The sequence below is a fragment of the Cryptomeria japonica genome, chromosome 11, assembly GCF_030272615.1.
Source record: "Cryptomeria japonica chromosome 11, Sugi_1.0, whole genome shotgun sequence".
Classification (NCBI taxonomy): Eukaryota; Viridiplantae; Streptophyta; class Pinopsida; order Cupressales; family Cupressaceae; genus Cryptomeria; species Cryptomeria japonica.
Window position 1 is genome coordinate 120,814,848 of NC_081415.1, and position 24,752 is coordinate 120,839,599.

Below are 24,752 nucleotides of genomic sequence, written 5' to 3' on the forward strand. Positions count from 1 at the left end.
TGCTTTATTTGCAACAAATATGATCATATGGCTAGTTGTTGGCATATGTGTAGAGCTTGGTGACATGATGATATTGTATGTTGTCATTGATGTCAATATGTTGAAGTATGAACCAATATATTGACGTAAGGAAACTGGCAAGAGAACTAGTATGATGTTGTGAACTAGTATATGTGAAAAAGTGAAGCGGTATGTTGGAATGAGAACTGGTATATGGGAAGTTTTGTATCGAGGTTTCATTTGGTATGACTACTAGATGGTAGTCTCATCTTCAGGGTTTTTGGTTGATGCATTTCAAGTCTATATGATTCAACCGACAACATCATATGATGGGTTAGCATTGAAATGGAGATTATATCATGTTGCCACATCAACCTTGTGTGCATGAAGGGTTTCAATGAGGATCTTGCATGAAGAAGATTGATCCTATCTACCTCAGGAATTTACAAAGTCTCTGTAAATGGTGGAGAGCATGTGATGGGTTATTAGCTTCCTGAAGTAGCAAAGAGTGAACATTGGAGAATGTCTTGAGATCTATATAAGAATGTTGTATTCAATGTAGTATGATTAATGGTTAGGATTGAACCAACTGAATTATTAAACCTAAATGTTTAGGGTTTAGGGTTTATGCTAGCGACCTATCTATTTCCTATAAGGTTGATGATGTTTTTCATTTTGAAGTAGTTGGAAAATGTTATGTGTGTATACAAGTGAAGAGATACTTGATTCTTGCTAGATCAGAGAAGTGTGTTGATACCTATAGAGTGTGATTGCAGAAGCAAAGGAGCTAAAGAGGATCTGCCTTAACATTGTGTTCTATTATCAGATCAGTGTATTACCTATTGACTTCTAACCATTTCAGTAGTTGGAAAATCCCTTAACCAGGTAGCTTCACCAAGCTTTTGTGTAAATCCTTTAATAGGGTGACTCAATTCAATGAATTCTTAAAACCCTCTTATGAGGTAACCTTTAATAGGGTTCTAACCTTTAATTGGGTATTTAGCCATCCTTAACTAGGTGATCCCTAGCAGGATCGATTCCTAGTAGAACCTATTGTAATAGTCTTTAACTAGACTAGGCTCCTAATAGAGAAAACTTCAGAAGAGTTCAAAGAACAACTTGTGGGTATTCATCCCCATCGTGGTTTTTCCCAGTTGGGTTTCCATGTGAAAAATTAGTGTGTCATGTGTGATGCTTTTCATGTGATGGTTTAGTGTTTTATGTTAAGTGGTAATGCAAGTTGATTCAATGATCATAGTATTTCTGATGTATTACTTGCTTAAGCTTTTGGGTGAAGTTGTGATAAGATATTAGGTCTTGAATTGATCTAGGTGTTACCGGTTTGTGTTTTTCATAGTCTCACTGTGTTTTATCGATAGTGCCCTGACTTAGATCAGCAATGTTGTTTACTGGTTAGTGCAGTCTTTGTTGTTTGAGTTGCAGAGAAATTTTTTGTCTGTACTGATTTACCCCCCCCTCTCAGTACCAGTTTGGTACTAACTATTCATCATTAATCGTCAATTGGTATCAGAGAATCCTCTAGGTCCTCTGTGTTGTAAGATTAACCACTTGAGGAAAAGATCCTACTCTAATGATGAATAGGGAAGGTCCAAAGTTCAACAAAGATAACTTTAAGATATGGAAGGACTAAATTGTTGGTATTTTGGTATGGTTTTGTCATTGATGTCAACACCTACTGAAACACTAGCACTTTGGAGATTCAACAACATTCATTGGCAAACAAGTAACTATTGCACAGTTACTAGTATATGGTTCACCGGCAGGATATAATGTTCACCGGCACTTGGAATGATATGGAATACCCTTGGTATTGTCGAAGACATCATGTGGACACTTTGTTTTGAATAATTAATCATTGGTATATTCATATTTGCATATTTGCTTTTACTGGCAAATAGGTCCAGGGTTATCTAGGGTTACACAGATAGGTTTATCTTTTCCAGATTAGCATGGCACGCTATGGAGATGATTTATTATTGTTGTAAATGCATTAAGCTGACATGTTCAATCGGTTATTGCATCAGATATTATAATGTTTGTAAAATGTTTTTATTGTAATATCTTGTAGAGCCAACCTACTAAAATTGGTCTTAGGTTATGGTATAAATGTAAGATCTTATTTGTAAGATCGAATGTGGAAGGTGAAGAAGAATTGTGAGAAGGTATATGCAAGATTAAGCAGAGGCATACACGAAGACATCATTTGAAGGTGAAGTTAGGTTTTTGTAGAAGCATATCAGCATTACACTGGTACTGAATCTAGCATATGAAGATGCTATTTTGTACAGTACATTCTTATTAGATTTAACCCTCCAACTATAGTCAATGTGACTCCCATTTTGTGATTGAGCAATGAGCTCTAGGCTATTGGCCTTTCTGCATGTACAGACCCCATTTATGTACACTTACTATCTGTAGTAGTATCATCTAATTGTGGGTAAGGTTTCCCACCATTGTTTTTCCCCTTATAGGGTTTCCACGTACAAATATTGGTGTTATGTGTTGTGGATGACTTTATGTTTATGTTTCATGCATTAATCTTTACCGGTATAGCAATTTATTGTTAACACTATCTACTAGCATACTTAACTAGTTTACTGGTATTAAGTATTAAGTTGGTTAAATGGTTTTTGGTTTGAATTTATTAGACAACTAATTCACCCCCCCTCCCTCTCAGTTGTCTCCAGGATCTAACAATTGGTATCAGAGCCTAGTCCTCTTTTGCAAAAGTTTAACAACTTGAGGAGATCCAATGTCTACTAATTATTTCAGGAAGTACAATCTTAAACTTGATGGAACCAACTATGGGATATGGAAGATCAAGATGGAGACACATCTGAATTGCATTGGTAAAGACATTTGGGAAGTTACAAAGAATGGTTATACTGCTGCTGTAGTTGGTCAGACTACTCCAACCACCTTAGCTAAAGATGAGGAAAATGATTACAAAGCAAGAGAAGCACTTCTGAGCACATTATCAGATCAACAAATCATGGGATTATAAGATAGGTCTACTGCTAAAGCTATTTGGGATCATTTGGAAACACTAAATGAAGGAGATTCCACAGTCAAGATTGAAAAACTTGAAAGCTTCCAAGTCAGGTATGAACATCTGAAAATGGAAGAAGATGAAAGAATTTTTGCTTTTATGGAAAGAGTAAATGAAATTGTTTTGGGTATTAAATGTTGTGGAGGAACCCTGAGTGAGGATGAAATTGTTTCAAAAATCTTAAGAGGATTGCCACCGACATATAAAATGAAGGTTAATGCTATAAACGAGTTGAGAACAATGCCTAATACATCAGTAACTAGGGATACATTGATTGGAAAACTTTCAGCCTTTGAAATTGAGGAATTTGGTCTTGTTGCTACTATAAAGATAGATTTGGCCTTTAAAGCATCAACATCATCTACTCCATCATTTGACAAATCAGACTGGAAAGGCTTTTATGCAAGAGAACTTGAAGAAACTAGGAAGGAGAATGAAGAGCTTCAAGAACTTGAAGTACTATTTGCAAGGAAAATGCCAAAAGGTCCAGTTGGAAGTAGGTATTAAGGTAAAGCACCCTTTAAATGTTTCAACTACAAAAAGATTGGTCATATGGCTTCAAAATATTCTAATAGACATGCTAGACTAAGAGAAGAAGCTAGAAGAACATACAAACCTAATCCTGAATATCAGAGATACAGATTTAAGAAGAACAAAGACAAATCTTGTTACATTGTTGATGAAGGTGTGACTGATGATTCTGATGAGGATCCAATAGACAATGGATGGGTTTTTGTTGTTATAATAGAAGATCAACCGACACCTACTCCTCAATTGGTAGAACAAGCCCTAGCAACTAAAGTTGAAGTAAAGGATGAATGGATCATTGACTCGGGATGCTCACATCATATGACAGGAGACAAAGGTAAATTCTTGAACTTTCAAGAATACAATGGAGGTTTAGTAAGATTTGGAGATGACAAAGCCTATTCAATCAAAAGTAAGGGTTCAATATCTCTTGATGGTAAACATAACACTGACAGTGTCTACTATGTTGAAGGATTAAAGTATAATCTTTTAAATGTTGGTCAATTAGTTGAGAAGGGATTTCAGTTACAATTTAAAAATGGAAAATGCAAAATCATGAATAGAACTGGTTTGGAAATTGCAACCGGTAATTAGACTAGAGGTAATATCTTTCATTTGAATAACAGTGAAAAGGCATGCTTGATTGCACATATACATGAAAGTTGGTTATGGCATAAGAGACTATGTCATGTAAATTTTGATTGCATGGTAAAAATAAGTACTTCTGAGGTAGTTAGAGAAACCTCAGAATATAATTTGTAAGGAATGTCAATTTGGAAAACAAGTTAGAGCTAGTTTCAAAAGTATTCCAGAAAAATCCAATAATACTCTTGATTTGATTCACATTGATTTATGTGGTCCAGCTAGAACTAAAAGCTTACAAGGTGATAGATATTTCATGTTAATTATTGATGATTATTCTAGAATGTGCTGGGTTACTTTTCTCAAAGAAAAATTAGAAGCACTTGGAAAGTTCAAACTGTTCAAAGCAATGGTTGAGAATGAAATTGGTAAAAAAATCAAATGCTTAAGATTAGATCAAGGAGGAGAATTCGCATCTAAGGACTTTAATACATTCTATGAAGTGAATGGAATCAGAAGACAGTTATCAGCACCTCGAACACCATAGCAGAATGGAGTTGTTGAAAGAAAAAATAGAACTATCTTGGATGGAGCAAGAAGTATGTTATCTGAAGAAAATCTAGCACATGTGTATTGGAGAGAAGCAGTTAGCACTGCTATCTATACATTCAAAAAAGTTCACATCAAAGGTGAAACTGGTAAGACCCCTCATGAACTATGGTTTGGTAATACTCCTACTCTTAAGTATTTTATAATTTTTGGAAGTAAATGTTATATTAGAAGAGATGAGTATATTGTCAAATTTGATCCTAGAAGTGATGAAGGAATATTTCTTGGTTATTCATCTAAGAGCAAGGCATATAGATGTTTTAATAAGAGATTGCAGAAAATTGTTGAGAGTACAAATGTAAAGATTGATGAACAATTCAGAGGAACTTCAAGGTATATAGACTCTGAACCGGCAAAAAAAATTGTGACAAATGAACCTACACTAAATCCACCAGTAAAAAATGAAGATCCAGTTACCCCGGTACCATCAGAGGATTCCACAGTAATTGGAGAACAACAACAAACTAAGACAACTTGGTATGTAAGATTGAATCATTTTGAAGATCAGATAATTGGAAACAAATTTAAAGGAGTTATGACAAGAGGAAGATTGGAGAATGAAGAGGTATGTCTTATTTCTCAAATTGAACCATCATCTATCAATGAGGCATGTGAAGATAAATTTTGGATTAAAGCTATGGAAGAAGAATTAGGACAAATTGAGAAAAATAATACTTGGACATTAGTTCCCCGGCCTAAAGATAAAAATGTAATTGGAACCAAATGGGTATTTATAAACAAACTTAATGAAGATGGTAAGGTTGTCAAAAATAAAGCAAGACTAGTGTGTAAGGGATATTCTCAGAAAGAAGTTGATTACAATGAAACCTTTGCACTGATAGCTAGAATTGAGGCAGTGAGATTATTCTTGGCTTTTGCAGCTCACAAGGACTACAAAGTTTATCAAATGGATATTAAATGTGCATTTTTGAATGGAGATCTTGAAGAGGAAGTATATATTGAACAACCCAATGGATTTTCTTTGATAGATGACAATGATATGGTTTGCAGGTTAAGAAAAGCTCTGTATGGGTTGAAACAAGCCCCAAGAGCTTGGTATGCAAGGTTGGATAAGTATCTTTTAAAGATTGGTTTTACTAAAGGAAATGCAAACAACAATTTATATTACAAAATAACTAATGATGACATCTTGATTATAGAAGTATTAGTTGATGATATAATCTTTGGAGGAGAAGATGGATTGTGTAAGGAACTTTCTATTAAAATGCAGCAAGAATTTGAAATGTCTATGATTGGAGAAATAAATTTTTTTTTAGGATTGCAGATTTCACAGACTGATAAAGGTATATTTTTCAGTCAATCTAAGTACTTGAAAGAATTACTAAAGAATTTTGGGATGGCAAACTCTAAACCAGTAAGCACACCTATGACTACAAATGACAAATTATCTCAAAGGGATGAATCTACACCTGTTAATCCAACTAGATACAAATCTATGATAGGAGGTTTACTGTATTTGACACAAACCAGGCCTGATATTATGAATGCAGTATGTATTGTTTCTAGATTTCAAAGTAATCCTAGGGAAAATCATGAATCAGCAGTAAAATGGATTTTTCGGTACTTACAAGGCACAACAAATCTTGGATTATGGTATCCTAGAGATGAAAATTTTGATCTATGTGCATACACAGATGCAAATTGGGCAGGAGATGTGGATGATAGGAAAAACACCATTGGAGGAGCATTCCTTCTTGGAAAGAGATTAGTTTCTTGGTTGAGTAAGAAACAGAGCTGTACATCTTTATCAATAGCAGAATTAGAATATGTTGCAACAACAACTAACTGTACATAGGTACTATGGCTTAAGCAAATGTTAAAAGACATAAAGGTAAAATGCAAAGAACCTATTACTATAGATTGTGATAACACTGTAGCAATTGATATATCTAAGAATCTGGTATTACATTCTAAAACAAAACATGTTTCTATCAAACTAAATTTTCTAAGGGAAAAAGTTGAAGAAAAGCAGATAAAACTGGTTTATGTGAATACTAAAGAACAACTTGTAGATATTTTCACAAAACCTTTGCCTAAAGAGACTTTTGAATATCTCAGAGATCAGCTTGGAGTCATACCACCACCGGTAGAGACTTAGATAGTTGATGATTGTCATCAACCGATAGAATCGAAAGACAAATCTTTTACTCCGGTCTTTGATGAGGAAGCTACTTCTTAGGGGGAGTAGTTGGTATATTGAATGAGTTGGTATTTTGTGATAAGTTATTTGAACTAATTATATTTGGTTTTGTATTTCTCTGGCATTTGATGTCAAAGGGGGAGAGATACCTATGGAAAAACACATTATCTTTTGAGGAGAGATTGGTATTCAAAATAAATCTTTGGATAAACACATGTTACTCCAAGGGGGAGAAATTGTTGTTTAAAGGAGATTGCTGGTTTTTGATATTTAGCATTTTTGTTTTAACACTTTGATGGTTTTTCCATCTTGTGTTGCCATCAATGCCAAAGGGGGAGATTGTTGGTATTTTGGTATGGTTTTGTCATTGATGTCAACACCTACTGAAACACTAGCACTTTGGAGATTCAACAACATTCACTGACAAACAAGTAACTATTGCACAGTTGTATATGGTTCACTGGCAGGATATAATGTTCACTGACACTTGGAATGATATGGAAGACACTTGGTAATGTCAAAGACATCGTGTGGACACTATGTTTTGAAGAATTAATTATTGGTATATTCATATTTGCATATTTGCTTTTACTGGCAAATAGGTCCAGGGTTATCTAGGGTTACACCGACAAGTTTATCTTTTCCAGATCAGCATGGCACACTATGGAGATGATTTATTATTGTTGTAAATGCATTAAGCCAAAATGTTCAATCAGTTATTGCATCGGATATTGTATTGTTTGTAAAATGTTTTTATTGTAATATCTTATAGAGATGACCTACTAAAATTGGTCTTAGGTTATGGTATAGATGTAAGATCGAATGTGGAAGGCGAAGAAGAATTGTGAGAAGGTATATGCAAGACTAAGCAGAGGTATACACAAAGACATCATTTGAAGGTGAAGCTAGGTTTTTGTAGAAGCATATTAGCATTACACCGATACTGAATCCAACATATGAAGAGGCTATTTTGTACAGTACATTCTTATTGGATTTAACCATCCAACTGTAGTCAGTGTGACTCCCATTTTGTGATTGAGCAGTGAGCTCTAGGTTGTTGGCCTTTTTGCATGTGCAGACCCCATTTATGTACACTTACTATCTATAGTAGTATCATCTGATTGTGGGTAAGGTTTCCCACCATGGTTTTTCCCCTTACAGGGTTTCCACGTACAAATATTGGTGTTATGTGTTGTGGATGACTTTATGTTTATGTTTCATGCATTAATCTTTATCGGTATAGCAATTTACTGTTAACACTATCTACCAACATAGTTAACTGGTTTAGTGGTATTAAGCATTAAGTTGGTTAAATGGTTTTTTGTTTGAATTTATTAGACAATTGATTCATGCCCCCCTCTCAGTTGTCTCTGGGACCTAACAAGAATGAAGATATACATCAAAAGAATGGGTTCTCAACACTGGAGCTATATTGAGAATGCTTATGTTACCCCTATCAGTACTCTCACCGATGATCAAAGAAGAGAGATTCAGGAGAATGGGCAATTCATGGAAGCCCTAATCAGTAGTCTATTTGACATTGAGTTTATTGATGTTTAGGATAAAGACAATCCCAAAGAAGTATGGGATGCTCTGGAGAATATCTATGGCAGTGATGAGCATGTGAAAGAAGCTAAGGAAGAGAGCTTTAAGGGAAAGTTTGAAGACATGCAGATGGTTATAGAAGAGACCATTCAACTATATGGAATAAGAATCAAAACTGTTGTTGGAGATATCAAGAGTGTAGGAAGTAAAATAGATGATTCCACTATTGTTAGCAAAGTCTTGAGATCCTTGTTACTAGTCTATGCAATAAGGGTTGCTGCTATTCAGGAGTTGAGGTCTATAGAAAAGACAAAGGTATCCCTAGACTCCATCATTGCTAAGTTGACCGCATATGAGCTAAATAATTATGATGGCAATATTTAGAAGACTGAATCAGCCTTTAGAGCATCCGTTGCAACATCTAGAATGGGAAAAGAAGTTAGTACCAATTGTGAACCAAGACAAAGCAAAGAAATGGATGATGAGGAGATCTTGATGGAATTTGAAGCTCTTCTTGCCAAGAGAATTCCTAAGGGAACTGGTAAATATAGAGGCTCCCTTTGAAATAATTTTCTTGTAATAGGATAGGACACATTGCTATAAACTGTCTTAATGGTGATAATAAGGACAAACTAGAGAAGTTCAAGAAGTTCAAAGGAGGAAACAAGAGAAAATGTTTTGTATCAGTTGATCAAGGTGTCACTGATGAGGAATCAGAAGATGAAGAAAGTGAAGACATTGTGTTTGTAGAAGTTAAGGAAGATGTGTCAGACAAGAAGGCTCTTGTCTCCTGCTTTGATAATTCCAATAAATGGATTATTGATAGTGGTTTCTCTCACCATATAACTAGTGACCAGAGTAAGTTTTTATCTCTGGAAGAGTATGATGGTGGTGTGGTCCGATTTGGTAATAGTGCACCATGTATGGTAAAAGGTAGAGGGTCCATCTCTCTAAATGGGAAAAGCAGTGCTGATAATGTGTAATGGGTAGAAGGTCTCAGGCATAACCATTTGAGTGTTGCCCAGCTGAATGATAATGGACTCACTCTGGAATTCAAAGATGGAGTGTGCAAAATAAAAGGAAAGAGTGGTGAACTGATGGATACTGGTATGAAAACTAGAGGTAACTTATTTTAGCTAAATGCAAATATCAATACATGTCTAATGGCTAAGTTTGACGATGGCTGGATATGGCATAGGAGACTCTACCATGTAAACTTTGATAATATTGTGAAGGCCAGTAAGATCAAAGAAGTTAGAGGATTGCCTATGCTGAGTAAACTAGAGAATCCTTTGTGCAGAGAGTGTCAACTGGGGAAAATGTCTTCCTCAACCTTCAAAGGTAAATCTTTCACTACAGAAAATTTACTTGATCTTGTGCATACTAATTTGTGTGGTCCTATGAAAACTAGGAGTGTGTAGGGAGATAGGTACTTTATGATTCTCACTGATGACTACTTAAGAATGATGTGGGTCACATTCTTGAAAGATAAGTCTGAAGCTTTTGGAAAGTTCAAATCTTTCAGAGCACTAGTCAAAAAAGAAAGTGGTAAGAGAATCAAATGCCTTAGAACTAACCAAGGAGGTGAGTTCACTTCTAGTGAGTTCAATAAGTACTATGAAGAAAATGGCAGCAAGAGGCAACTATCTTCCCCCCAGACTCCACAACAGAATGGCCTAGTAGAAAGGAACAACCAGACTGTAGTTGAAGCAGCCAGAACCATGTTGATTCAAGGAAAGGTTGCTCACACTTTTTGGAGAGAAGCGGTGAGCATTGTAGTCTACACAATGAACTAAGTACTCATCAAGAAAGGTAAGGATAAAACACCTTATGAGTATTGGACTAGTAAGACTCCTATAGTAAGATACTTTAGAGTGTTTGGTAGCAAGTGTTATATCAAGAGGAGTGAACACCAGAGAAATTTTGATGCAAAATGTGATGAGGGAATATTCTTAGGGTATTCCATCAAGAGAAAAGTTGTCAAGTGTTTCAACAATAGGACTCAGAGAATTGTTGAAAGTATCAATGTTAGAGTTGATGAAACCTCTGAGAAACCTGAGGAAACCGATAGTGAGCAAGTGGTAGATTAACTGGTTTTAACCTTCTAGGAACCAATTGAAAAATAGCCTAGTACCAGTAATTGTACTCCTACAATGGTAGATGCTAATGCTAATGAAGATGAGGATGAAGAAGAAAACCAAGAGGAAACAACTAAGATCATTCCTAGGTATGTAAAGCTGAATCATGATCCAATGCAAATCATAGGAGATAAGGATGTAGGAATTCTTACAAGAAGAAAGGTCAGAGAAAAAACTTGCATGATCTCTGAATTTGAACCTAAAACATTTAAAGAGGCACATAAAGATGAAGAATGGATCAAGGCAATAGAAGAGTAACTTGACCAGATAGAAAAGAATGGCATATGCTCTTTGGTACCCAGACCTAAGCATAAAAATGTCATTGGCACCAAATGGGTTTTTAGAAATAAGCTGAATGAAGATGGCATAGTGGTAAGAAACAAAGCCAGACTGGTGTGTAAGGGATATGCTCAAGAAGAAGGAGAAGACTATGGGGAAACCTTTGCTCCAGTAGCTAGATTGGAATGAGTTTGTATGCTTCTTGCATATGCAGCCTTCAAGGGATTCAAAGTATATCAAATGGATGTAAAATCTACATTCTTGAATGGAATACTTGAAGAGGAGGTGTATATAGAGCAACCAGATGGGTTTTCCCTATCAGAAGATAGTGACATTGTGTGTAGGCTACATAAAGCCTTGTATGGATTGAAGTAGGCACCTAGAGCATAGTATGAATGCTTACACTCCCATCTTGTGAAGATTGGATTTGAAAGAACAAGTGAAGATAGCAAGATCTATTTGAAGTCAGAAGGAGATCAGAATCTAATCTATGAAGTATTTGTTGATGACATAATTTTTGGTGGAGATGACAAGATGAGTCATGATTTTGCAAATGAGATGAAGAAGGAATTTGAGATGTCACTTATAGGGTAGATTAAGTTCTTCATTGGACTATAGATTCAACAAATGAAAGATGGTAGCTTTATCACTTAGTCCAAATATGTCAAAGAGGTGTTGAAGACATTTGGTATGGAAGACAACAAACTGGTTGGTACACCGATGGTGACCAGTTGTAAATTGTCAAAAGAGGATGACTCAGCATTGGTGAATGAGAAGGAATACTAATCAATGATTGGTAAGTTGCACTATGTAGTACATAGCAGACTGGACATTCCACATGCACTGGGCATTACTGCACTATTCCAGAAAAGTCCAAGAGAATCCCACTTGGTAGCAGTCAAGTGGATTCTTAGATATCTAAAGGGAACTATTGACTATGGATTATGGTATCCATACAGTAATGATTTCAACCTCAAAGTGTTTATAGATACTGATTGGGCTGGTAATGTCGACGACCAGAAGAGCACAATTAGTGGTGCATTCTTTCTTGGTGGTAGACTAGTTTCATGGATGAGTAAGAAGCAGAGTTGTATCTCTCAGTCTATAGTAGAAGTGGAATATGGTGTATCATTTATGAACTACACTCAAACAATTTGGATGAAGCATGAATTAAGTGTTTCAAAGTTCCTATATCTGAACCAGTGAGTATATTCTTTGACAACACAAGTGCAATTAATATTTCCACGAATCCAGTTTTGCATGCTAGAACCAAGCACTTCAAGCTCAAGTATCATTTCTTGAGGGAGAAGGTTCATAACAAAGAGGTTGTATTGGAACATGTTTCCAGTAAGGAGCAGTTAGCAGACATATTCACCAAGCCTCTACTGAAGGCTAAATTTGCCTATTTAAGAGGTGAATTAGGGGTGCTACCCCTTCAAGAGGTGAACTAAAGGTGTGTGCTCCACATCAGTAAGATATTGCATTGATAAATCTTTTTCAAGACTGGTGTGTTGAAGGATGCTACTCCTTAGGGGGAGTAGCATAGTGGAACATAGCTGTTTGTGCCTCCACTTTGGCATTGTTGTCAAAGGCAGAGAAGATGTGAAGCGAACAAGATATCTATAGTATTTGGAAGAAGATGTGAAGTGGAGAGATATCTTTGTATATTGCCATCAATACCAAAGGGGCAGAATGTTGGCATATGTGCAGAGCTTGATGACTTGATGATATTGTATGTTGTCATTGATGTCAATATGTTGAAGTATGAACCAGTATATTGATGTAAGAAAATGGCAAGAGAACCGATATGAAGTTGTGAACCAGTATATGTGAAAAAGTGAAGTGGTATGTTGGAATGAGAACTAGTATATGGGAAGTTTTGTATTGGGGTTTCATTTTGTATGACTATCGGTTGGTAGTCTCAGCTTCAGGGTTTCTGGTTGATGCATTTCAAGTCTATATGATTCAACCAACGACATCCTATGATGGGTTAGCATTGAAATGGAGATCAAATCATGTTGCCACATCAGCCTTGTGAGTGTGAAGGATTTCCCTGAGGATCTTGCATGAAGAAGATTGATCCTATCTACCTCAGGAATGTCTGAAGTCTCTATAAATGGTGGAGAGCATGTGATGGGTTATCACCTTCTTGAAGTGAAAAAGAATGAATGTTGGAGAACGTCTTGAGATCTATTCAAGACTATTATATTCAATTTAGTATGATTAACAGTCAGGATTGAACCGACTAAATTGTTAAACCTAAATATTTAGGGTTTAGGGTTTATGCTACTGACCTATCTATTTCCTATAAGGTCGATGATGTTTTTCATTTTGAAGTAGTTGGCAAATTTTATGTGTGTATCAAAGTGAAGAGATACTTGATTCTTGCTAGACCAGAGAAGTGTGTTGATACCTGCAGAGTGTGATTGCAGAAGCATGGTGTGTTGTTATCAGATCAGTGTATTACCTGTTGACTTCTAACCATTTCAGCAGTTTGAAAATCCCTTAACTAGGTAGCTTTAATAGGGTTTTGTGTAAATCCTTTAACAGGGTGACTCAATTCAATGAGTTCTTCAAATCCTCTTGCGAGGTAACCCTTAACAGGGTTCTAACCTTTAACCAAGTATTTAGCCATCCCTAAACCGGGTGATCCCTAGCAGGATTGGTTCCTAGAAGAACCTATTGTAAAAGTCTTTAACCAAACTAGGCTCCTAACAAAGTGGACTTTAGAAGAGTTCAAAGAACAACTTGTGGGTATTCATCCCCACCGTAGTTTTTCCTAGTTGGGTTTCCACGTGAAAAATTAGTGTGTCATCTATGATGCTTTTCATGTGATGGTTTAGTGTTTTATGTTAAGTGGTAATGGAAGTTGATTCAATGATCATAAGTATTTTTGATGTATTACTTGCTTAAGATTTTGGGTGAAGTTGTGATAAGATATTAGGTCTTGAATTTATCTAGGTGTTACCGATTTGTGTTTTTCACAGTCTCACTATGGTTTATCGATAGTGCTCTGACTTAGATCAGTAATGTTGTTTACCAGTTAGTGTAGTCTCTATTGTTTGAGTTGCAGAGAAATTTTTTGTCTGTACTAATTCACCCCCCCTCTCAGTACCAGTTTGGTACTAATTGTTCATCATTATTCATCACTAGTCAATGCAAAATTAGGAATAATCATAAAAATGCATCACTCACTAGTCTTGGAAATGTAAGATGTCATGCATGTAGTAGATTTGGACATATGGCTAACCAATGCAGACCAAAAGTAAATCAAGGAAATCAAGGGGTTAATAAGGCAATTCAGAAAAAAAACAATATGGTGTGCTATGCATGCAACAAGATTGGGCATATTGCTAAATATGAAAAAAGTATGAGCCCACCGACAACTAATGGAAATGTACATGAGAAGGGAAAAGCAAAAGTGGAAGACATCAAGAAGCAACATAAGATGAGATAGGTAAGAAGATTTGATATGCCATAGGTAGAACACTCAGTAGAGTCATCAAGTCCTACACCAGTAGAAGACACAGCTGGTAACTAAGGCACTCCACCTTAGGGGTAGGCAAATTATTGAAGATCATAAAAAAATCCTAGATTAGGTCTATAGTTAGAAAATTCTGATTGAGGATGGGTACTTGGGAGACTTTAATGGTTTACCGGAACCTACTCATAGACTATGTGAACTGGTCAAGCCTAACCGACAACATTTATGACAATAAAAAATTAGGGTTAACAATGATAAAAGGGAAAAGTAAAGTTATTTTCATCACACAATGATCAAGCATTCAGACGAGTGAATTTCTAGAGCATTTAAGAGTTCAATGGCGATTTGAGCGAGCACTTTCTTTCAAGGAAATTTGATCTCTCGACAACTTTTCAAGGTATTTTTGTGTTACAAAAACCCTAGTTCCTATGTTTGGTTATAATGGCTTCATCTTCATCCAACATCGATACTCCTTTGGTGGTTGAGATTAAGAACTGCCCTCGTCCCATTTTTCAGAAGCATTTGCACAAATCTCTTTGGATGAGCCATTGGATGCATTTTTGAAAGTCTATCATTGAGTTCTTCATACTGAGGATATTAGGGCTTATATCCACTACAACATCGAAGAACTTGGAGGTTATGAGTTGTCCTCAATTTTCACTCAACACCTAATTACCAACAACCAGCTCAAACCAAAATTTACAGACCTAGAGAGGAAGAGGTTTACACAGTTCATGGATTTTCCAAATTTTGATGAGGTAGAGTGGGTGCGATAGGTTTTCAGCCACATTCATGGAGATTTCATATGGTTGGACCAGTCATACAAGATCACAGAGGGAGTCATAAAAAGTGTTACGTATTTGCACAAAATCAGAGGCATTCCTAGTACAAGGTATAAGTTATCTAACACAGAGCTCAATAAACTTACTCGCACAACTTTTGATGGATGCTCAAGATTTGATTGATCAGTTAATAAATGATGGTAATTTAGATAATATTTATTAATTCTTTGATAATTTTAATGAGGTGGATAAGAAGAAGATTGAAGAGGCTATTCTTTTCTATCTTGATTCTTTTAGTACGACATTGATTGAATTGGAGAAAATTTGGCCTAAGGAGTTATATGATAAGTTAGAGGTAAAAAAACTACATGCTCAGTCTTTGGACCGACAAATTAAGAAGACCAAATTGGTTAATATTTGTCCCACAATAACTCCTCTGGAGATGGCTGACTTGATCAATAAAATAGGGTCATCATAATTCAACCCTAAACATAGAATAAATAGTCTTATGTTGGACATATTAGAAGAGATTAGGAAGGAAACAATTGATATCTAGGTAAGGATTCTTTTGAGTTTAGTCTATGAGTTGAGTTCTAGTTTTGTGCAATCCCAGAATATACAATTTCCTAAGGATAAACAATCGGCAAATCAATAAAGTATAGATACTAAGAAACTTGCAAGGACTCCACCGGATACCACTATACTAATTATCGAGTCACATTTTGTAGCAAAAGACACCCTGGCAAATAATGTATAGAATGCAGAGGATATAGAGGCAAATATAGTTAAGGATTTATAAGAATAAAGGTGTAGAGGATACTTAGGTTCTGGATGAGGCACCAGGTAGTGAAGCCACCGGTGCACAAGAGCTACAAGACTCTAAAGTTATCTCACCAGATGATAAGTGTAAGGAGACTATGGTGGATCTCTCTTCCAGCTTGGCAATTGACACTTCTGCCATAGCTAAAGGAAATTTACCACAACTTTCCATTAGTTTTGACAAACCCTAACACAAAATGTCATAGATAGAGAAGATTTTGGTAGCAGCAGTTCTTCAACCATAGGCCACCCAGGAATTGGCTCAGGAAGAGTCAAAGGAAAAATAGTTGATTAGACAAAGTTTTGAGGCTTTGAACAGGTTAATCCTAGAATTTCAAGCTCAAGAGAGTGCAAGCTCTTTTGATAAATTAGAGGAACTTATTGATTTCATTCTAAAGCATTATGATTCTTTATTGAATATTTCACTAACAAAGGCTAAAGAAAATTTTATGGTGGTCCATAAGTTAACCTTTTTGCAAATGATTGAGTTTGATAAGGAGAAACTCTAGACCTACTTGCAATCCATTGATATAGGTTTGGCTGAAGGAGGTAATGTATATAAAACTTTTCTATATTTTGATAATCTCATCAGCTCCATAGACAAGCAACTATCAGATTGTAATAAAAAACTTAATTCAAATTTCTAAATCTTACAACCTGACAGTCAATCTAACAAACTCTTTGGATGGTCCAATTTTCATGGTTATGGATCAAATTTTAAAATTAGAGAAGGGTAGGGATGAAATAATAACGAGAGAAAATGAGCTCCGAAATCTAATTGATCCTGGCTTGATAATTTGTCATTTTATAAAGTAGAGTGTATTTCTAACTTGCAGAAGGAGGATCCCACTACTTTGGAAGAAATAAAGTATTATGCCAGTATCTTGAATGGATTCATCTCCATTCTTGAATCTCTTAAGTAAGGTTGGGATACCTACATTTCATTTTTGAAGAATATGTATGCATATATTTTGAAGTTTTTATAGAACTAACTCATGTTTATAACTATACAAAATTCTTTGTGGGCACCTCGCTTTTTAATTGATGTCAAAGAGGGGGGAATAAGTGAAAAATGTATATATTTTTCAAGGGGAGCATCAAATGTACTTAGCATACTCATGCATAGGTCAGGAGATTATGGAGATTTAGTGGCAATTTCATGGATGGTATCATTTCTCCCATGAGTTTTCCCATCAATGCCAAAGGGGGAGATTGTTGACAATTGACACTCATTTGGTAAGAGTTAATGGCATTTTGGGTTATCATTGATGGAAAATCATCCTCTCAGGGTAAATGGTTTCATTATTTGGTTAACTGATATTCATTGCAATTAATTGGTATTCAAATTACTTTACATTGACACCAGTATTCACTTCATACCCAGCTAAGTCTTGATCTCGCTAACATGTCTTGATCTTGGTAACGTGTATATGGAACCTAATAATGGATAGGATCCAGTTAGGAAATCTTTTGGTCTCGATTATTTCTTTCATGGATTTTGTGGTAATGTGTGATGGTTGACATGGTCAATAGATTTATATTTGGATTTTATTATGTTTTGGCAGCCAACATGTTTATACTTTCATTGTAGCTGACATGATGGAAGTTAACAGGATATTTGAGGAAAACAATTTGGTGATGGGTCTAGAGATCATAGATGAATAGCGATGTGATAATGACTATAAATTGATCAAATATTCCCTAGTATGAATTTTGGTTAGTGATTGGAAGCATTTTGTGTGTAGTTTCATGTGCACAGCTTAACTAGTTGCAAAATAGAGTAGAACAGAGCATCAATGAACTGGTATATAGAGAACGATATTAGAGCATTTACCGCAACTTATCCAACATGGTCAGATGCAATTTATAAGTTCGCTATCATTTGTAAACACTTTGTAATATTTTGTAAGTCAGTGAGACTTCTTATTTTGTGTTTGAGCATTGAGCTCTAGGCAGTTGGCCTTTCTGCATGTGCAGACTCTCTCATGTAATATTTGTATACCCTGATAAAGTATATAGATATTGTGGGTATCAGTGCCACCGTGGTTTTTCCCTTTGTAGGGTTTTCCACATATAAATCTTGGTGTTATGGTGTTGCCTTTCTATGTGTTATTTGATGTATGCACTTTAATTTTATATACTATTAACCAATTAATAAGAAATAAGTCTAATTATATCTTCACTAGTAGAACATTTATTCACCCCCCTCTTAGTGTTCTTGGATTCCAACACTAACAAAATTTTGTACTAGAGGAAACATAGGAAGACATCTTATGAACTTTGGTATGGTAGAACTCTAATAGTGGAATATTTTAAAGTTTTTGTAAGAAAATGCTATATTCGAAGAGATGAGGATAATCTTGGAAAGTTCAATAGAAAAGAAGATGAGGGCATATTATTAGGTTACTTAGCAAAGAGAAAAGCATATCAGTGTTACAATTAAAGGTTGCATAAGATTATTTAAAGTGCAAATGTGAGAGTTGATGAATGTTACCCAAAAGACTTAGAAACAATAGTCGGATATAAATTTGGTGAGTCCAAAGAAAAGGAAAAGGAAGAAGAAAACAAAAGTGAAGAAAAGAATGATAAAGATGCTTTGGAATCTACATCCAAAACCGTAAGGTACATGCTTAGAGAAATCATTCAAAAGATCAGATTATGGAGATAAGAGAAAAGGTATAATCACAAGAAGCAAAGCATCTCAAGAACAAGTCTTCTTATGTTTACTATCTAAAACAGAGCCTAAGGTAGTAGAAGAAGCTTGTAATGATTAGAACTGGATGAAAGAAATGAAAGAGGAATTGGACCAAATTGAGAAAAATAAGACATGGGAATTACTTAACAAACCAATAGAAAAGAATGTGATTGAAACTAAATGGGTATTCTAGAACAAGTTGGATGAAGATAGAAAGGTTGTAAAAAATAAGGCAAGATTGGTCTACAAAGGATATACTCAAATTGAAGGCATTGGCATTGATGAGACTTATGCCCTAGTTGCTTGGATGGAGGCAATCAATATGTTATTGGCATTTGCAGCTTTCAAGGACTTCAAGGTTTATCAGATGGATGTGAAATCAACATCCCTAAATGGAGAATTGAAAGAAGAAGTTTACATTGAACAACTAGAAGGTTTCAGGTTAAGAGATGATCTAAACATTAATTGCAGATTGAAAAAGGCTTTGTATGAATTGAAGCAAGACCCTAGAGCCTAGTATGGAATATTAGACAAGTATTTGACTGATCAAGGATTTTAGAAAGGATCAGTTGACAACAATTTATACTTCAAGACTATTTCAATTAATCAAATGACAAAGGTTTTTTTATTTCTTAGTCTAAGTACATCAAAGAAATGTTAAAGAAGTTTTGGTTGGAGAATTCCAAACCATTGTGTACACTTGTAAAGGGGAAATTTTGATATTTAAATTTGCAACATAAAAGGAGAAATCATGAAATCAATTTTTTCTTTGGGGGAGGAATTCCTTTACATCCGAAAGAGGGGAGGAATCCACTAGATCCAGTCACAAATTTGTTGGTATTTTGGATATGTTGATATGGTTTTGTCATTGATGTCAACACTTGTCAACACTAATCAGCACTTAGAGACTCTTGGTTATGTTCACCGGCATGTTCAGTGACTTATGCATAGTCACCAATATCTAGTTCACCGACACTTGGAATGACTTGGAGACTACTTGGTTATGTCAGAGATATTGTTTGGACACTTTATTTTGGTAATTTTTTCATTGGTCTAATCGGGTTTGCATATTTGTTGTTACCAACAAATAGGTCCAAGTTATGCAACGACAAGCATATCTATTCCAGATCAGCACGACATGTCATGAAGATGATTTGTTAGTATTGTAAATGCATTGAGCCGACATGATGCATTGCATATTGATTCATTATTAATTGATTTCATTGTAATATTCTTAGTGAACCGACCTACTCATTTGGTCTTAGGTTATGGTATAAATGGAATATCTCATTTGTGAGATTGATATGGGAATGTAATAAGTGGCAGAGCTATACACGTAGACATCATTCAAGATTGAAGGAAGGTTTGAAGAAGTAAAATCAGAGCTAAATCAATACTGAATCAAGCATATGAAGATGCTATTTTGAGCAGTACATTATCATTGGATTTAACCATCCAATTGTAGTCAATGTGACTCACATTTTGTGATTGAGCAGTGAGCTCTAGGCAGTTGGCCTTTCTGCATGTGTAGACTCCATATTGTACACACATACTATCTGTGGTAGTATCATCTGATTGTGGGTAAGGTTTCCCACCATGGTTTTTCCCCTTATAGGGTTTCCACCTACAAATATCTGTATTATGTGTTGTGTGTGTTATTGTCTTTCTGTTTCATGCATTAATCTTTATCGGTACTGCAATTAACTGATAAAAATGTCTACTGGCATAAAGTTTTGTTTACCAATATTAAGAATTAAGTTTAGTTAAGTTAGTTTTGGTTTCAATTTATTGGACAAATAATTCACCCCCCCCTCTCAGTTGTCTTTGGGACCTAACAATTGGTATCAAAGCTTAGTCCTCTTTTTGCAGAAGTTTAACAGCTTGAGGAGATCCTATAGCTTCTAACTATTTCACGAAGGACAGTCCAAAACTTGATGGAACTAACTATGGCATATGGAAGATCAGGATGGAGACACATCTGAATTTCTTTGGAAAGGACATATGGGATGTTACAAAGAATGGTTATGTTTCTCCTACTCAAGGTCAACCTAATCCACCAACCTTGGCTAAATATGAGGAAAATGATCGCAAAGCAAGAGAAGAACTTTTGAGCGCATTGTCAGATCAACAAATCATGGGATTATCAGATAGATCTATTACCAAAGCTATTTGGGACAAATTGGAAACATTGAATAAAGGAGATTCCATAGACAAAATTGCAAAACTTGAATGCTTCCAGGTCAAGTATGAAAATCTGAAAATGGAAGAAGATGAAAGGATTTTTGCTTTTATGGAAAGAGTAAATGAAATTGTTTTGGGCATACAATGTTGTGGAGGAACCTTAAGTGAATATGAAATTGTTTCTAAAGTTTTAAGAGCATTGCTAGTGGCATATAAAATAAAAGTTACTGCTATAAATGTATTGAGAACAATGCCTAATATATCAGTATCTAGAGATACTTTGGTTGGAAAACTTTCAGCTTTTGAACTTGGGGAATTTGGTCTTATTGCTATAATAAAGATAGATTTAGCTTTCAAGACATCATCATCATCATTTGACAAATTTTATTGGAAATCCTTTTATGCAAGAGAACTTGAAGAAAGCAGGAAGGAGAATGAAGAACTGGAAGAACTTGAAGCACTATCTGCAGTAAAAAATGCCTAAAGGTCCAATGGAACTAAGTATGAAGGTAAAGCACCCTTTAAATATTTTAACTAGAATAAAGCTGGCCATATGGCATCTAGGTGTCCTGATTGACATGCAAGATTGAAAGCAGAAGCTAAAAGAACATCTAAGCCTAACCTTGAATATCAGAGATACAAGTTTAAGAAGAATAGAGAAAAATATTGTTACTATGCTGATGAAGGAGTTACTGGTGATTCTGATGAGGAACTAATAGACAATGGATGGGCTTTTGTTGCTATAACAGAAGATCAACTAACACCTACTATTCAACCAATAGAACAAGCCCTGGTAGCTAAAATTGAAGATAAGAATGAATGGATCATTGATTTCGGATGTTCACTTCATATGACTAGTGAAAAAAGTAAATTCTTAACCTTTCAGGAATACAATGAAGGTCTAGTGAGATTTGGAGACGATAAATCTTGCTTGATCAAAGGAAAAGGGACTATATCTTTCGATGGTAAGCACAATACTAATAATGTTTACTATGTTGAAGTTTTGAAGCATAATCTTTTGAGTGTTGGTCAATTAGTTGAAAGAGGATTTTAGTTACAATTCAAGAATGGTAAATGCAAAATCATGAACATAACTCGCTTAGAAATTGCAACCGGTAATCAGACAAGAGGTAATATCTTTCATTTGAATAACTATGAGAAGGCATGCTTGATTGCAAATATTGATGAAAGGTGGTTATGGCATAAGAAACTTTGTCATGTAAATTTTGATTGCATTGTGAAAAATCAGTACAACTAAGGCAGTAAGGGATTTACCTAAGATTGTTAAACCTCACAATACGATATGTAAGGAATGTCAATTTGGAAAGCAAGTCAGAGCATCTTTTAAGAGTATACCACAAAAATCCAATAATGTTCTTGACCTAATTCATACGGATTTATGTGGTCCAGCAAGAACTAGAAGTTCGCAAGGAGATAGATATTTTATGCTAATCATTGATGAGTATTCTAGAATGTGTTGGGTTACTTTTCTCAGGGAGAAATCAAAAGCTTTTGGTAAATTAAAACTATTCAAAGTGATGGTAGAGAATGAAACCAGTAAGAAAATCAAATGTTTGAGATCAGATCAAGGAGGTCAATTCACATCTAAGGAATTTAATACATTATGTGAAGTGAATGGAATCAGAAGACAATTATCAGCACCTCAGACACCCCAAAAGAATGGAGTTGTAGAAAGAAAGAACAAAACTATTTTGGATGCAACTAGAAGCATGATATCAAAATAAAATCTATCTTATGTATATTGGAGAGAAGTAGTGAATACAACAGTCTACACATTCAACAGAGTTTACATCAAAGGTGAAATTGGTAAGGCCCCTCATGAACTATGGTTTGGTAATACTCCCACTCTTAAATATTTCAAAATATTCAGAAGTAAATGCTATATTACAAGAGATGATTATATTGGAAAATTTGATCCTAGAAGTGATGAAGGAATATTTCTTGGTTATTCATCTAAGAGCAAGGCATATAGATGTTTTAATAAGAGATTGTAGAAAATTTTTGAGAGTGCAAATGTGAAGATTGATGAATAGTTTAGAGGTAATTCAAGGTACATGGACTCTGAACCGGCAATAGAGATAATATCAAATGAACCTACAATGAGTACATCATTACAAAATGTTGATCCAATCACACCGACATCATCTGAGAATTCCACAGTGACTGAGGAATAGTAGCAAGTAAAAACACCCCGGTATGTAAGATTGAATCACTCTAAAGATCAGATAATTGGGAACAAGTTGAAGAAGTTGAGGAAATACAACTTCAGAGATCCCAAGAACACTTGCATGCAAATACCTGTCACAAGAGAAGAATGGAGGCACATAAAACAAAAAAACATAAATGCTCTGAAGAAGAAAATTATCATTCAGAAAGGGAATCAATTTTAATGAACAATTACAATACAATCCTTATAAAAGGATAATAGCAACCCTAAAGGTGTGCAACCCTAAAGAAACCCTAAAGGGATAATCTATATTTAATAATTAGAATAATTATTAAATACCTACAATATTTATTAAATGTCTAAGTTTAGCTTAAACGTAGAGTTTAATAGACTAATAATTAAATAAATAATTATTAGCTAATACAAGATAACTCTAACACCCCCCCTTAAGATAAACTTAAGGAGTAGCTAAAAAACTAAATGCATGAAGCAAAAAATGCAACTACATGATAAAGGCAAATTTGGGTCCCAGCAACAAGGCCTGATGAGGTACCCAATCACAACCAAATCTCTATGAACTGGAGAAATAGAGAAAACCACATGGGAAAAAGCTCTACTCCAAAAAGAGATGGAAAAGCAAGAAGAACACCACTAAAGCAGGAAATAGATGCAAACACTGTCAAAGAGTAACTGTTGATCTGAAGAACCTCCACTGAAATAGAACATGACCAAGTAGAGAAGATTGTAATCTGCATGAGTGCCCTCAAATGACACTACTCGAATAAGATGGCAAACAAAGGCAACAGACTGAACTCGAAGATACAGATGGCATGAGACACCAAAGTATGAAGAGCTGATCAATCGAACCAAAGAAGCATTAGAACCAACAAGACAAACCTCCCCATAATGCTGAAAAGGGAGAGGGACAAGTACACTGAAAATAACGACCAACAAGAACTGCATGATGAAGAACCAGGAACATCAAAGGTGTAGAGAAAGTACATAGTGTCATGGAAGGAACACTCACTTGACACACATCATGAGGTGAATGTCATGGAAGAAACACTCATTGGAAAAAGGTAGATGGCAAACAAAAAATAAACATCAACCCCCTCATGGCACTTTATAAGTAGTGCATATACAAGAAGGCACAAGATGTGCAAGATCCCAAGTAAACAATGCATGATGGCACTTTATCTCAGTGCATTTGCATAAATGAAGCTACAATGATTAGAAGACTAGAAATAGAAAAGAACACCAAAACTGAGACATCCTACTTAGAGAAGAGATCCCAAGGCCTAAAACAACCAAGATATCCACTAGAGTGCTAAAAAGCAAAAACTTGAATAAAATATGCATGGAGCAGAATCTAGAAATAAAACTTATATGGCTAGATAGTACACAAGACAATCTTTCCAATGATATAAAGTTTTTGAAAAATGAAGTTCAGATGTTCATTCTATGGCTCCCAGAGTGCAAAAAGGAACTTTTTTCTTTGACAGAAAAAAACACCATCAAAAACAAAAAATCAGAAGATCAAACCTCCAGATCTAGAGAGAGCTCGGAAAGAGCTTTTCGGCGATATAAGGTTTTTGAAAAAGTGCCTCCGTATGACCAGGTTATGGCCAAAAGAAAAAAAAAAAAACCCTCTTTTAGGGCATAAAAAGGGTTAAAAAAATTATTATTTTTTT